Source organism: Anomalospiza imberbis, unplaced genomic scaffold (genome assembly GCF_031753505.1).
Source record: "Anomalospiza imberbis isolate Cuckoo-Finch-1a 21T00152 unplaced genomic scaffold, ASM3175350v1 scaffold_84, whole genome shotgun sequence".
In the NCBI taxonomy this organism is placed as follows: Eukaryota; Metazoa; Chordata; class Aves; order Passeriformes; family Viduidae; genus Anomalospiza; species Anomalospiza imberbis.
Window position 1 is genome coordinate 396,788 of NW_027100458.1, and position 16,271 is coordinate 413,058.

At 54.9% G+C, this 16,271-nt stretch overlaps 1 long non-coding RNA gene across 1 annotated transcript; it reads right to left on the reverse strand.

The window, feature by feature from the left end:
• Positions 1–6,144: 6,144 nt before the first annotated feature.
• LOC137467882 (uncharacterized) lies at positions 6,145–14,748 on the reverse strand. Its single transcript, XR_010995647.1, has 3 exons — positions 14,658–14,748; positions 14,315–14,447; positions 6,145–6,255 (listed from the first exon to the last, which is right to left on the reverse strand). It is a non-coding gene; the product is annotated as an uncharacterized lncRNA (long non-coding RNA).
• Positions 14,749–16,271: the final 1,523 nt, after the last annotated feature.

Here is a 16,271-nt window from a genome sequence, read left to right on the forward strand (position 1 = left end):
CGGCCGGTGCCCCCTGATCCAGGACTGCCCCCGGTGAGTCTGGGGCGCTCTGGGGGGATTTTGGGGGGATTTTGGCGGCATGTATGGGCTTTGGGGGATTTTGTTGGGAGATTAGGGGGAATTATTGGATTTTGGAAAGAATTACTGGGTTTGTGGGGTTATGGGGGTTTTGTGGGTTTTGAGCATTTTGGATTTTAGGGATTTTTTAGGGTTTTGGGGTGGTTATTTTTTGGGGGGTTTATTGAAATTTTTGGGCGTTTTTTTTTTTTTTTTTTTTTTTTTTTTTAAATTTTGGTGGGTTCCATTGGGATTTTGTGGGATTCTTTGGTGTTTAGGAGTTTTTAATTGGGATTTTTGGGGGATTTTGGGGGGTTTCAGTGGAATTTTGGGGGGCTTTGGAGTTGTCCCAGGGTGTGGGGAAGGGCTGAGAGGCACCAAAGTCTCCTTTAAACCCCTGAAAGTCCCAATAAACCCCATGAAATCGCAATTAAATTTCACAAATTCCCATTAGAACACCCTCGAATCCCAATAAAAGCCCACAAAATCCCAATTAAACCCCACAAATCCTCCCAAAAATGTCTCCAAAACCACAACAAGCCCCACAAAATACTCACGAGTCCAAAGAAATCTTGACAACAACCTAGAAAAAACCTACAAAACCCCCCCTAATCCCCACTAAAATTCCTAACAAACCCAAATCCCCAAAGAATCCCACTAAATGCCCCCACAACTCCAATAAATTGCCTCCAAATCCCCTAAAAATCCCAATAAAACCCAGAAATAATTCCAGAGGATCCCACAAAATCCCCACAAAATCCCAGTAAAACCTTCCAAAATTCTAAAGAAAACACAAAAAATTTCAATTAACCCCCAAATACCCCCAGGAAAACAACTTCCCCCTCAAAGCACCAATAAAACCCCTCAAAACCAAACTCCCCAAAATCCCCCAACTGCCTCCAAACCCAATAATTCTCCCCAAAAACCCCAACAATTCCCTGTAAACTCCCAACACAATTCCCCAAAGCCCAAAAAAGCCCCAGATGCCCAAACCCCTCCCGAGCCCTCCCTGGTCCCTCCCGGTCCCGCCCAGGCCCGTCCGGGGCCGCGGCCAAAACTGCCCGGAGCGAACGCGGAGGTCCCGGAGCCACCCCGGAGCCGATCCCGGGCTCGGCCTCGGGCTCGGCCCCTTTGGGGGATTTTGGGCCGAACCGGGCAGGTTTAGGGTGGGCTTCAGATCCCTTGCGGGGATCCCGAGCCTTTTTGGGTGGATTTTCAGCCCCTGTGGCTGATTTGAGGCCGAATCTGGTGGGGTTTAGGGGGGATTTCAGACCCCTTTGGATGATTTTAGGCCCATGTGGGTGGGGCTGGGGCCCATTTGGGTGAGTTTAGGAAAAACTGGGCCCATATGGGTGAATCCTAATCCTGTGTGGGTGATTTTAGGTCCCTATTTTGGGTATTTTGGGTGCATTTAAGTAGGGTTTTTTGCTGCTTTGGGCAATTTTAGGTTGAACCAAGCCTTTTTAGGGTGATTTTAGGTCTTCTTGTGTTGGTGTCAGGGACATTTTGGTGATTTTAGATACCTTTGGATGATTTTAGGCTGGACCAGATACTTTCAGGGTGGATTTTAGTCACATTTGAAAGATTTACGGGTGATCTTAAGCCATTTCTTGAGGGCTATAAAACACTTGGGGCAGTTTTAAGCCGCTTTGGTTGGATTTTAGAGCCCTCTGGATACTTTTAATCCCATTTGGTTGGTGTCAGGCCGAACCATGTGGATGTAGGCTGCATTTGATGCCCTTTTGGGTGATTTTGGGTCAAACCGGGCTTTTTTAGGACAGCGCGTCCCCCTGGCCCCGCTCCTTTCCCCTCACGGTTCCGCCCTTTCCTCGCTCCTTTCCCCTCATGGTTCAGGATCCCGGAGCGGGGGAGGAGGAGGAGGGAGGAAGAGGCGCAGCGGCAGCAGGGAGCAGCCAGAGGAGAGGAGAGAAGGAATCGCGTGGCCCTGGCGCTGCCTGAGCTCGCAGCACCCCGGGAGCATCGCCCCCATCCCGCAGGTGCCCAGGGAGGGGGAGCTCGGCCCAAATACCCTGGGGGTTGCCTGGGTTCGGGTTCTTTGGGAGGGATGTTTGGAGCTGGCAGGGCTCCAAAGCCGAGCCGCAGCTGGCCCTCGGGGGGACATCGGGGGGTCCCCGAGAGGTGTTTTTGGGGCATCCCAGTGTGGGTGGCGGCAGAGCCCCGTCGGGGGGACACCGGTTTTGGGGAGCCCCGGGAGAGCCGCGGCTGCCCTGAGCGGGAGCCCCGAGAGAGGAGAGCCCCAGAAGCCCCAGCGGGGAACCCGAGAGGGGGGGACCCCTGGCAGTGCCGGCACCCCGGCAATGGGGGGTGCTGGGGCTGGAGGGGCGGCATGGCCGGGAAAGGGGTGCGGGGCTCCCGGGGCCGCCAGGGGCTGCTCCCAGCAGGAGCCCAGTTGCTGCCAGTCACTCCCCATTATGATACAATTTGCCCCCAGCACTGTTCCCGTTGTTCCCAGTGCCATCCAGTGTTTTCCCAGTTCTCCCACTTGCCCCCAGAATAGTCCCAGTCACTCCCAGTAAGATCCCAGTATGAGTCCAGTATGATCCCAGTCTCTGCCAGCAGGGCCCCAGTCACTCACCCTTGTCCCCAGTTGCCCCCAGCGTGGTCCCAGTTGCCCCCAGCACATTCCCAGTGGCTCCATATGTGTCCCAGTCCTAGTGCAATGATGGGGAATACCAAACGCACTTGAGGCATCACGTACGGTTAACACCAAAGCTGTGGCTATGTTTGTGATGGGGTCATAGGTAAAGTTCACTAGGTTCCACCGGGATTGGAATTCCTTTTCAAAATCAGCGGCACTGTCCCAAACTATTTTCCGAATCTCAGTAGGAAAAGTGCCTTCTTCACCTTCTCTTATAATCGAGGCAGCAACCGACTGCATCCCTAATTGAGCCTGGATACAGCTGAGAGCTAAAGAAACGTTCTTTTGTGTGGCACCGAGTGCATCAATTACCAATTTGTGATCATTTACGCTTGCTTCCTCCCAACTTGGTAATATGTTTGATAGCAAGCACTGATGTCTTCCCAAGGCCAAGAAGGACGACTGCAGTGGTTGTTGGAATTTGGTCAAATCTAGTGGTGGCAGCCAATGTGTTCATTAATACTTCTGAATCAATGCTATTTAGAATTCCCAATCCTGTTCCCACAGCACCGGTTATGTCTCTTAGCATCCGTCTTTTAGAAGGGTTCTGCTGTCGCAACCAGGTCGTCCAACCCTGAAAAGAAGTTTTTTTTCCATCAGCAAAATCAGGGGTATTTAACCCCATCGTTTGGGAATTGGGGAGTGTTTGACACCCCAGGATCTGGGATTTGGAGGGTTTGACCCTAAAATTTGGGGTTCGGGGCTGGGGGGGGGGGGGGGGGGTAGGGCTTGACATCCCAGAGTTTGGGTTTGAGGGTGTTTGACCCCCCCAGTGTTTGAACGCCCAGGATTTGGGGTCGGGGGGAGTTGACCCCAGGATCTGGGGTGTTTGACCCGCTGGGTTTGGGGTCGGGGTTGAGAGCAGAGCCATTTCCTGGAAACAGGGGCGGGACCGGGACTGGGAACAGGATCGGGATCGGGAATGGGAGTGGGATCGGGGTCGGGAATGAGATCGGGAACGGGAACAGAAATGGGAATGGGATTGGGATCGGGAACAGGATCAGGAACGGGATTGGGCTCGGGAAGGGGAGAGGCCCTGGCCCAATAATGGACCCCTCCCCCAGGGAGCGACCCTGCCCCAATCCCGAGATGGAGCAATCCCCTCAATCCCAGACCCCTCCCCAATTCCCAAACCCTCCCCAATGCCAGCCCCTGACCCAGTCCCAGACCCCTGCCCAGTCGCTGAACGGACCCTCCCTCAATCCCAGCCCGCCCCGATCCGGATCGGAGCCATCCCCGGAGCCTCCCCCATTCCCGGACCGGACCCTTCAATCCCTTTTTGGGGCGGCTCCTGCCGCTTCCAGCCCATTTTTGGGGGATCCAAACGGCTCCGGGGACCCTCCCCACTTTGGGGGTGTTGGGGTGGCCCCAGGGCCGCCCCGAGGGCCGAGGGGGGATGGAAACCCCCAAAGCCGGGGGGCTCCTGGGGGTCCCCAGTTCCCCCCGTCCCCACCCCAAAACAGCTCCTGGCCAATCAGAGCGCGCGGCGCTGCTGACAACTCAGTTGCCGGGCCGGCGATTTTCAGCCAATCAGCGCCTGCGATAGCGCTGCTCATCGGTTGCCAGGCAGATCAAAACGCCTCTCAATGCGCTAGCCAATCAGAGACTGCGCGGGGCCATTTCTAGCCAATCAGAGCGCTTGTTCTCGATGACTCCTCAGTCGCCAGGCGGACCCGCAGCGCCCAGCGCTCCCCGGGAGCGGAATTTGGGGAGGGGGGAGGTGACCCTGGGGATGGGGATGGGGCGTGCGGGGGCAGCTGGGGCCGGACTGGTGGCACTGGTGGTGCTGAGAGCCCCCCCGGCCGCGGGGGTCGCGGTGAGAAGGGGTTGGGGGCCCCAAATTAAACCAAAGAGGGATCGGGACCCCCCCACGGAGCAGGAGGGGCCTGGAACCCCCAAAACCAAACACGGGGGAGGGGAGCGGGGACTGGGGGAACGATGGGGAAGGCGGGGGAAAGAGGGGGATGGGACACCCAAAAAGGATCAAGACAACTTGAGGTGGCCACCTTTCTATGTGGATGGTAGCCAATGGTAGCCAATGCTTTTTCCCAGTCCATGGGATCCCAGTCTGTGCAATCCCAGTCGATGTGGTCCCAGTCCATATAATCTCAACCCAGTTTATCCCAGTGTGTACCGTCCTGATCCCTATGGTCCCATTCCATATGGTCCCAGTCCATAGGATCTCAGTCCAGGTGATCCCAGCCCATGTTTGATCCCAGTCTGTGTGGTTCTGCACACACTGCCAGGGTCTGAAATTCCAGTCACCAGCCAGGAAAAAAATGTTCCTGCCCTTGAATGTCCTTGCTGTCCTCTCAACGAGTTATAATAAAACTAAAAATCAATAAATTTGAATTTAAATAAAATAGAATAAAAATGAAATTTAAAAAATTTCAACTCTTACAACCCTCCTAGGGCTCCGTTGCCGGAATCAGCAGGAGTGGTGTTGGCCTCTTCAGGGGAGTTAGAGTGGGACCCGACCAGAGCGGGGGCCCTTAAACCCCAAAAATCCACCCTGGGGGGCAAAACATCCCCTACAGCGGCTTGGAGTGAGTCCCCCAGAAAAATGTCACTTAAAGCTGTCATGATCACCCCTGAAAAGGGGCTTGTGGGGCTGTGGCCCCACAAACACCTGAAAATGGGGAGGAAAAAACACCCTTGGAGGGGTGAGGTCCCCCCAAACATCCCTAAAAAGAGAAAAACTCCTCTTCAGAGGGGCCTGAAGACCCTTCAGGGCACTCGAGGAGGGACAAGATCCCCTCCTCTGCTGGGGCCTCTCCGAGCCGGGAGCTCTCCCGTTGGCGGCTGCCCTCGGGGGAGCCCCGAACGACGGCGGCTCCTGGGCTGAGCCCCCCTCAGCCGGGGCTGTGGAGGGAAACTGGGGGGGCTGGGACGGGGCCTGGGGGTCCTGGGGTGACCTGGGGGAGCCTCAGTGGGTCCCACCTCCCCCTGTGCCCCCTCTCCCACCCCCTTCCCAATATTGCCCCCAAACAAAAGCTTGTGGCTGTGCCCCCACCGACCTCCAGCCCTGGGAACCTGGAGCAAGCGGAAACCACAACTTTGCAAATGCTACCTGTGCCTGAAGCAAATGGAAAGAGAACTGGGGTGTGAAAAATAAAGCTTGTTTATTTTCAGAAAAACAGCAGAGAAAACACAGAACACATTTACATTGTAAGAATATTTGTAACAACAACTATCTATGGAACGTATATACCTAAGAACATATCTAACAAAAGTCTATGAAACGTATTTACAGAAGACAAAAAGAAGCCCTAAAACCTATAGCCTAAAGACAACAACAAACTCTACAACGTATGTACAAAAGGGTGGCATCTCTGTCCGGGATCTCCATCGGTCCTTGAGGAAAAGCAAGAGGCACGGTCACTCCAATCAGGCAGAGAGGGCTCTTCCATGTGCCCCCAGGCTGGCCCAGCAAGCGCAGCACAGGCTGGGGATGGCCACCAGAATCCAATGCACCGGGTCCCACATCCCTGAGCAGGGACCACCCAGCCCAGTCCCAGCCTGGCAGCAGGGGACCCGCTCTGCCTGTGGGGACCACATGCCTGTCCTGCTGCTGGTATTGCTCTTCATCCCAAGATCATGGCCTCTTCCTCATCTTTCTCATCAATGTCCATGTCCTCAAGGTACTCTTCCATTTCCACGTCCATCTCCTCTTCCACATCTACCTCCATCTCTTCTTCACCAGTCTCTTCTCCATCCACTTCCATCTCCTCCTCTGGATCCATCTGCATGTCCACCTCCATCTCTTCCTCTCCAATCTCTTCTCCATCCACTTCCATCTTCTCCTCTGTATCAATCTCCATGTCCACCTCCATCTCTTCCTCTCCACTCTCTTCTCCATCCACTTCCATCTCCTCCTCTGTATCCATCTGCATGTCCACCTCCATCTCTTCCTCTCCACTCTCTTCTCCATCCACTTCCATCTCCTCCTCTGTATCAATCTCCATGTCCACCTCCATCGCATTGTCTCCACTCTCTTCTCCATCCACTTCCATGTCCTCCTCTCTATCAGCCTGCATGTCCACCTCCATCTCGTCCTCTCTCTCGGTGACAGCCTGCAGAGGTAGCAACACCTCAGAGTGGGGTCCCTGTCCCACCCCATCCCCACAGAACTCCAGCCCAGCCGGGCAGCTGGGGGGGGTCCACCTCCATGGAATGGCACTGTACCTTCCTCAGGACAAATGTGAGCATCCTGCAGGGACGGATGACAAAATCCAGGCAACAGAGAGCTTTCAGGACTGATGGGAGTATCAGGGCGCAGGTGACGAGAGAGTGACAGGGAACATGGTGAAGGGTGAGCTGGCACGAGGGCTGGCACAGGGTGGGCTGACACAAGGGCCAGTGGTTGTGTTGTGCTCTTTGCTGGACGCTGGAAGTTCCTGCTGGAACATCACATCTGTGACATCACAGTGGATCTAAAGAGCATCTTGTTCCGAGCTGAGCAATCTTCCCCAGCCCATGCTGCTCACAGCCCTGTTGCCAAGGATGGGGCATCCACAGCCTGGGCCAGTGCCTCAGCAGCCTCCGTGTAAAAGAGCAGCTCCCTCAGATCCAACTTCAATCAGCCTCCTGCAGTTGAAAGCCATCCCCCCTTGTCCTGTTGCCACGGGCCCGGCTGAACACTGTCCCCGTCTTTCCTGTGGGACCCTTCCAGTCCTGCAGAGCTGCAGGGAGGCCTCCCCAGTGTCTCCTCTTTCCAGGCTGAGCATCCCCAGCCCCACTTGGACGGCAGTCAGGTAGATCAGGGGGAGTCAAGGCTGAAGTCAAACAGCATCAGGAACTGAGAGGTGGAAGCTTTAGGCCCAGGTTTGCCTCTGTAATAACAGTGGAGGGGAAGATGGTGGGACACTGGCTCTGTTCTAACCGCTGATTATTTTCTTTTTTTTTTTTTTCCCTTCTTTTCTGTCATGCTGATGCAGGTGTTGCTGTTTGCAAGGAAGCTTGGCACAATATCCATTGTCTTCTCCATTTGTGAAACACCGAGCAGAGTCTGGGCAGGCTGATGATGCAGAGCAAAACCTGCAAATACACCGGTGATCCTGAGCCTGGAGGGTGCAGCTAAACCCGGCCAAAAATAATTTCTGGAAAGTCAAGCCTGGTTTACATTTTCTTGAATTTGGCTATTCCTGAACCGGGGGAGAGGGCTTTCTGGGGAGGGGGTGCCACAGGGGTTCCCCCCCCCCCCATTTTTGGGGGGTCTCCCATGGTGCCCCCTCCCCAAAAAGCACCGCGGGCCCCCTGAGGTGGCTCCTGTTCCACCGGCCGGTGCCCCCTGATCCAGGACTGCCCCCGGTGAGTCTGGGGCGCTCTGGGGGGATTTTGGGGAGATTTTGGCGGCATGTATGGGCTTTGGGGGATTTTGTTGGGAGATTAGGGGGAATTATTGGATTTTGGAGAGAATTACTGGGTTTGTGGGGTTATGGGGGTTTTGTGGGTTTTGAGGATTTTGGATTTTAGGGATTTTTTAGGGTTTTGGGGGTGGTTATTTTTTGGGGGGTTTATTGGAATTTTTGGGCGGTTTTTTTTTGTTTGTTTTTGTTTTTTTTTTTTTTTTTTTTAATTTTGGTGGTTTCCATTGGGATTTTGTGGGATTCTTGGTGTTTAGGAGTTTTTAATTGGGATTTTTGGGGGATTTTGGGGGGGTTTCAGTGGAATTTTGGGGGGCTTTGGAGTTGTCCCAGGGTGTGGGGAAGGGCTGAGAGGCACCAAAGTCTCCTTTAAACCCCTGAAAGTCCCAATAAACCCCATGAAATCGCAATTAAATTTCACAAATTCCCATTAGAACACCCTCGAATCCCAATAAAAGCCCACAAAATCCCAATTAAACCCCACAAATCCTCCCAAAAATGTCTCCAAAACCACAACAAGCCCCACAAAATACTCACGAGTCCAAAGAAATCTTGACAACAACCTAGAAAAAACCTACAAAACCCCCCTAATCCCCACTAAAATTCCTAACAAACCCAAATCCCCAAAGAATCCCACTAAATGCCCCCACAACTCCAATAAATTGCCTCCAAATCCCCTAAAAATCCCAATAAAACCCAGAAATAATTCCAGAGGATCCCACAAAATCCCCACAAAATCCCAGTAAAACCTTCCAAAATTCTAAAGAAAACCACAAAAAATTTCAATTAACCCCCAAATACCCCAGGAAAACAACTTCCCCCTCAAAGCACCAATAAAACCCCTCAAAACCAAACTCCCCAAAATCCCCCAACTGCCTCCAAACCCAATAATTCTCCCCAAAAACCCCAACAATTCCCCATAAACTCCCAACACAATTCCCCAAAGCCCAAAAAAAGCCCCAAATGCCCAAACCCCTCCCGAGCCCTCCCTGGTCCCTCCCGGTCCCGCCCAGGCCCGTCCGGGGGCCGCGGCCCAAAACTGCCCGGAGCGGACGCGGAGGTCCCCGGAGCCACCCCGGAGCCGATCCCGGGCTCGGCCTCGGGCTCGGCGCCTTTGGGGGATTTTGGGCCGAACCGGGCAGGTTTAGGGTGGGCTTCAGATCCCTTGCGGGGATCCCGAGCCTTTTTGGGTGGATTTTCAGCCCCTGTGGCTGATTTGAGGCCGAATCTGGTGGGGTTTAGGGGGGATTTCAGACCCCTTTGGATGATTTTAGGCCCATGTGGGTGGGGCTGGGGCCCATTTGGGTGAGTTTAGGAAAAACTGGGCCCATATGGGTGAATCCTAATCCTGTGTGGGTGATTTTAGGTCCCTTTTTTGTGTATTTTGGGTGCATTTAAGTAGGGTTTTTTGCTGCTTTGGGCAATTTTAGCTTGAACCAAGCCTTTTTAGGGTGATTTTAGGTCTTCTTGTGTTGGTGTCAGGGAACATTTTGGTGATTTTAGATACCTTTGGATGATTTTAGGCTGGACCAGATACTTTCAGGGTGGATTTTAGTCACATTTGAAAGATTTACGGGTGATCTTAAGCCATTTCTTGAGGGCTATAAAACACTTGGGGCAGTTTTAAGCCCCTTGGGTTGGATTTTAGAGCCCTCTGGATACTTTTAATCCCATTTGGTTGGTGTCAGGCCGAACCATGTGGATGTAGGCTGCATTTGATGCCCTTTTGGGTGATTTTGGGTCAAACCGGGCTTTTTTAGGACAGCGCGTCCCCCTGGCCCCGCTCCTTTCCCCTCACGGTTCCGCCCTTTCCTCGCTCCTTTCCCCTCATGGTTCTGCCCTTTCCTCGCTCCTTTCCCCTCATGGTTCAGGATCCGGAGCGGGGCAGGAGGAGGAGGAGGGAGGAAGAGGCGCAGCGGCAGTAGGGAGCAGCCGGAGGAGAGGAGAGAAGGAATCGCGTGGCCCTGGCGCTGCCTGAGCTCGCAGCACCCCCGGGAGCATCGCCCCCATCCCGCAGGTGCCCAGGGAGGGGAGCTCGGCCCAAATATCCTGGGGGGTGCCTGGGTTCGGGTTCTTTGGGAGGGATGTTTTGGAGCTGGCAGGGCTCCAAAGCCGAGCCGCAGCTGGCCTCGGGGGGACATCGGGGGGTCCCCGAGAGGTGTTTTTGGGGGATCCCAGTGTGGGTGGCGGCAGAGCCCCGTCGGGGGGACACCGGTTTTGGGGAGCCCCGGGAGAGCCGCGGCTGCCCTGAGCGGGAGCCCCGAGAGAGGAGAGCCCCAGAAGCCCCAGCGGGGAACCCGAGATGGGGGGACCCCTGGCAGTGCCGGCACCCCGGCAATGGGGGGTGCTGGGGCTGGAGGGGCGGCATGGCCGGGAAAGGGTTGCGGGGCTCCCGGGGCCGCCAGGGGCTGCTCCCAGCAGGAGCCCAGTTGCTGACAGTCACTCCCCATTATGATACAATTTGCCCCCAGCACTGTTCCCGTTGTTCCCAGTGCCATCCAGTGTTTACCCAGTTCTCCCACTTGCCCCCAGAATAGTCCCAGTCACTCCCAGTAAGATCCCAGTATGATCCCAGTCTCTCCCAGCAGGGCCCCAGTCACTCACTCTTGTCCCCAGTTGCCCCCAGCGTGGTCCCAGTTGCCCCCAGCACATTCCCAGTGGCTCCATATGTGTCCCAGTCCTAGTGCAATGATGGGGAATACCAAACGCACTTGAGGCATCACGTACGGTTAACACCAAAGCTGTGGCTATGTTTGTGATGGGGTCATAGGTAAAGTTCACTAGGTTCCACCGGGATTGGAATTCCTTTTCAAAATCAGCGGCACTGTCCCAAACTATTTTCCGAATCTCAGTAGGAAAAGTGCCTTCTTCACCTTCTCTTATAATCGAGGCAGCAACCGACTGCATCCCTAATTGAGCCTGGATACAGCTGAGAGCTAAAGAAACGTTCTTTTGTGTGGCACCGAGTGCATCAATTACCAATTTGTGATCATTTACGCTTGCTTCCTCCCAACTTGGTAATATGTTTGATAGCAAGCGCTGATGTCTTCCCAAGGCCAAGAAGAACGACTGCAGTGGTTGTTGGAATTTGGTCAAATCTAGTGGTGGCAGCCAATGTGTTCATTAATACTTCTGAATCAATGCTATTTAGAATTCCCAATCCTGTTCCCACAGCACCGGTTATGTCTCTTAGCATCCGTCTTTTAGAAGGGTTCCGCTGTCGCAACCAGGTCGTCCAACCCTGAAAAGAAGTTTTTTTTCCATCAGCAAAATCAGGGGTATTTAACCCCATCGTTTGGGAATTGGGGAGTGTTTGACACCCCAGGATCTGGGATTTGGAGGGTTTGATCCTAAAATTTGGGAGTTCGGGGCTGGAGGGGGGGGGGGGGGTAGGGCTTGACATCCCAGAGTTTGGGTTTGAGGGAGTTTGACCCCCCCAGTGTTTTGAACCCCCAGGATTTGGGGTCGGGGGGAGTTGACCCCAGGATCTGGGGTGTTTGACCCGCTGGGTTTGGGGTCGGGGTTGAGAGCAGAGCCATTTCCTGGAAACAGCGGCGGGACCGGGACTGGGAACAGGATCGGGATCGGGAATGGGAGTGGGATCGGGGTCGGGAATGAGATCGGGAACGGGAACAGAAATGGGAATGGGATTGGGATCGGGAACAGGATCAGGAACGGGATTGGGCTCGGGAAGGGGAGAGGCCCTGGCCCAATAATGGACCCCTCCCCCAGGGAGCGACCCTGCCCCAATCCCGAGATGGACCAATCCCCTCAATCCCAGACCCCTCCCCAATTCCCAAACCCTCCCCAATGCCAGCCCCTGACCCAGTCCCAGAGCCCTGCCCAGTCGCTGAACGGACCCTCCCTCAATCCCAGCCCGCCCCGATCCGGATCGGAGCCATCCCCGGAGCCTCCCCATTCCCGGACCGGACCCTTCAATCCCTTTTTGGGGCGGCTCCTGCCGCTTCCAGCCCATTTTTGGGGGATCCAAAGGGCTCCGGGGACCCTCCCCACTTTGGGGGTGTTGGGGTGGCCCCAGGGCCGCCCCGAGGGCCGAGGGGGGATGGAAACCCCCAAAGCCGGGGGGCTCCTGGGGGTCCCCAGTTCCCCCCGTCCCCACCCCAAAACAGCTCCTGGCCAATCAGAGCGCGCGGCGCTGCTGACAACTCAGTTGCCGGGCCGGCGATTTTCAGCCAATCAGCGCCTGCGATAGCGCTGCTCCTCGGTTGCCAGGCAGATCACAGCACTTCTCAATGCGCTAGCCAATCAGAGACTGCGCGGGGCCATTTCTAGCCAATCAGAGCGCTTGTTCTCGATGACTCCTCAGTCGCCAGGCGGACCCGCAGCGCCCAGCGCTCCCCGGGAGCGGAATTTGGGCAGGGGGGAGGTGACCCTGGGATGGGGATGGGGCGTGCGGGGGCAGCTGGGGCCGGACTGGTGGCACTGGTGGTGCTGAGAGCCCCCCGGCCGCGGGGGTCGCGGGTGAGAAGGGGTTGGGGGCCCCAAATTAAACCAAAGAGGGATTGGGACCCCCCCACGGAGCAGGAGGGGCCTGGAACCCCCAAAACCAAACACGGGGGAGGGGAGCGGGGACTGGGGGAACGATGGGGAAGGCGGGGGAAAGAGGGGGATGGGACACCCAAAAAGGATCAAGACAACTTGAGGTGGCCACCTTTCTATGTGGATGGTAGCCAGTGGTAGCCAATGCTTTTTCCCAGTCCATGGGATCCCAGTCTGTGCAATTCCAGTCGATGTGGTCCCAGTCCATAGAATCTCAACCCAGTTTATCCCAGTGTGTACCGTCCTGATCCCTATGGTCCCATTCCATATGGTCCCAGTCCATAGGATCTCAGTCCAGGTGATCCCAGCCCATGTTTGATCCCAGTCTGTGTGGTTCTGCACACCACTGCCAGGGTCTGAAATTCCAGTCACCAGCCAGGAAAAAATGTTCCTGCCCTTGAATGTCCTTGAATGTCCTCTCAAGGAGTTATAATAAAACTAAAAATCAATAAATTTTAATTTAAATAAAATAGAATAAAAATGAAATTTAAAAATTTCAACTCTTACAACCCTCCTAGGGCTCCGCTGCCGGAATCAGCAGGAGTGGTGTTGGCCTCTTCAGGGGAGTTAGAGTGGGACCCGACCAGAGCGGGGGCCCTTAAACCCCAAAAATCCACCCTGGGGGGCAAAACATCCCCTACAGCGGCTTGGAGTGAGTCCCCCAGAAAAATGTCACTTAAAGCTGTCATGATCACCCCTGAAAAGGGGCTTGTGGGGCTGTGGCCCCACAAACACCTGAAAATGGGGAGGAAAAAAACACCCTTAGGAGGGGTGAGGTCCCCCCAAACATCCCTAAAAAGAGAAAAAACTCCTCTTCAGAGGGGCCTGAAGACCCTTCAGGGCACTCGAGGAGGGACAAGATCCCCTCCTCTGCTGGGGCCTCTCCGAGCCGGGAGCTCTCCCGTTGGCGGCTGCCCTCGGGGGAGCCCCGAACGACGGCGGCTCCTGGGCTGAGCCCCCCTCAGCCGGGGCTGTGGAGGGAACTGGGGGGGCTGGGACGGGGCCTGGGGGTCCTGGGGTGACCTGGGGGAGCCTCAGTGGGTCCCACCTCCCCCTGGTGCCCCCCTCTCCCACCCCCTTCTCAATATTGCCCCCAAACAAACGCTTGTGGCTGTGCCAGCGCCCCCACCGACCTCCAGCCCTGGGAACCTGGAGCAAGCGGAAACCACAACTTTGCAAATGCTACCTGTGCCTGAAGCAAATGGAAAGGGAACTGGGGTGTGAAAAATAAAACTTGTTTATTTTCAGAAAAACAGCAAAGAAAACACAGAACACATTTACATTGTAAGAATATTTGTAACAACAACTATCTATGGAACGTATATACCTAAGAACATATCAAACAAAAGTCTATGAAACGTATTTACAGAAGACAAAAAGAAGCCCTAAAACCTATAGCCTAAAGACAACAACAAACTCTACAACGTATGTACAAAAGGGTGGCATCTCTGTCCGGGATCTCCATCGGTCCTTGAGGAAAAGCAAGAGGCACGGTCACTCCAATCAGGCAGAGAGGGCTCTTCCATGTGCCCCCAGGCTGGCCCAGCAAGCGCAGCACAGGCTGGGGATGGCCACCAGAACCCAATGCACCGGGTCCCACATCCCTGAGCAGGGACCACCCAGCCCAGTCCCAGCCTGGCAGCAGGGGACCCGCTCTGCCTGTGGGGACCACATGCCTGTCCTGCTGCTGGTATTGCTCTTCATCCCAAGATCATGGCCTCTTCCTCATCTTTCTCATCAATGTCCATGTCCTCAAGGTACTCTTCCATTTCCACGTCCATCTCCTCTTCCACATCTACCTCCATCTCTTCTTCACCAGTCTCTTCTCCATCCACTTCCATCTCCTCCTCTGTATCCATCTGCATGTCCACCTCCATCTCTTCCTCTCCAATCTCTTCTCCATCCACTTCCATCTTCTCCTCTGTATCAATCTCCATGTCCACCTCCATCTCTTCCTCTCCACTCTCTTCTCCATCCACTTCCATCTCCTCCTCTGTATCCATCTCCATGTCCACCTCCATCTCTTCCTCTCCACTCTCTTCTCCATCCACTTCCATCTCCTCCTCTCTATCAATCTCCATGTCCACCTCCATCTCTTCGTCTCCACTCTCTTCTCCATCCACTTCCATGTCCTCCTCTCTATCAGCCTGCATGTCCACCTCCATCTCGTCCTCTCTCTCGGTGACAGCCTGCAGAGGTAGCAACACCTCAGAGTGGGGTCCCTGTCCCACCCCATCCCCACAGAACTCCAGCCCAGCCGGGCAGCTGGGGGGTGTCCACCTCCATGGAATGGCACTGTACCTTCCTCAGGACAAATGTGAGCATCCTGCAGGGACGGATGACAAAATCCAGGCAACAGAGAGCTTTCAGGACTGATGGGAGTATCAGGGCGCAGGTGACGAGAAGAGTGACAGGGAACATGGTGAAGGGTGAGCTGGCACGAGGGCTGGCACAGGGTGGGCTGACACAAGGGCCAGTGGTTGTGTTGTGCTCTTTGCTGGACGCTGGAAGTTCCTGCTGGAACATCACATCTGTGACATCACAGTGGATCTAAAGAGCATCTTGTTCCGAGCTGAGCAATCTTCCCCAGCCCATGCTGCTCACAGCCCTGTTGCCAAGGATGGGGCATCCACAGCCTGGGCCAGTGCCTCAGCAGCCTCCGTGTAAAAGAGCAGCTCCCTCAGATCCAACTTCAATCAGCCTCCTGCAGTTGAAAGCCATCCCCCCTTGTCCTGTTGCCACGGGCCCGGCTGAACACTGTCCCCGTCTTTCCTGTGGGACCCTTCCAGTCCTGCAGAGCTGCAGGGAGGCCTCCCCAGTGTCTCCTCTTTCCAGGCTGAGCATCCCCAGCCCACTTGGACGGCAGTCAGGTAGATCAGGGGGAGTCAAGGCTGAAGTCAAACAGCATCAGGAACTGAGAGGTGGAAGCTTTAGGCCCAGGTTTGCCTCTATAATAACAGTGGAGGGGAAGATGGTGGGACACTGGCTCTGTTCTAACCGCTGATTATTTTCTTTTTTTTTTTTTTCCCTTCTTTTCTGTCATGCTGATGCAGGTGTTGCTGTTTGCAAGGAAGCTTGGCACAATATCCATTGTCTTCTCCATTTGTGAAACACCGAGCAGAGTCTGGGCAGGCTGATGATGCAGAGCAAAACCTGCAAATACGCCGGTGATCCTGAGCCTGGAGGGTGCAGCTAAACCCGGCCAAAAATAATTTCTGGAAAGTCAAGCCTGGTTTACATTTTCTTGAATTTGGCTATTCCTGAACCGGGGGAGAGGGCTTTCTGGGGAGGGGGTGCCACAGGGGTTCCCCCCCCCCCCATTTTTTGAGGGGGTCTCCCATGGTGCCCCCCTCCCCAAAAAGCACCGCGGGCCCCCTGAGGTGGCTCCTGTTCCACCGGCCGGTGCCCCCTGATCCAGGACTGCCCCCGGTGAGGTCTGGGGCGCTCTGGGGGATTTGGGGAGATTTTGGGAGCTTTGGCGGCATGTATGGGCTTTGGGGGATTTGTGTGGGAGATTAGGGAGAATTATTGGATTTTGGAGAGAATTACTGGGTTTGTGGGGTTATGGGGGTTTTGTGGGTTTTGAGGATTTTGGATTTTAGGGATTTTTTAGGGTTTTGGGGTGGTTA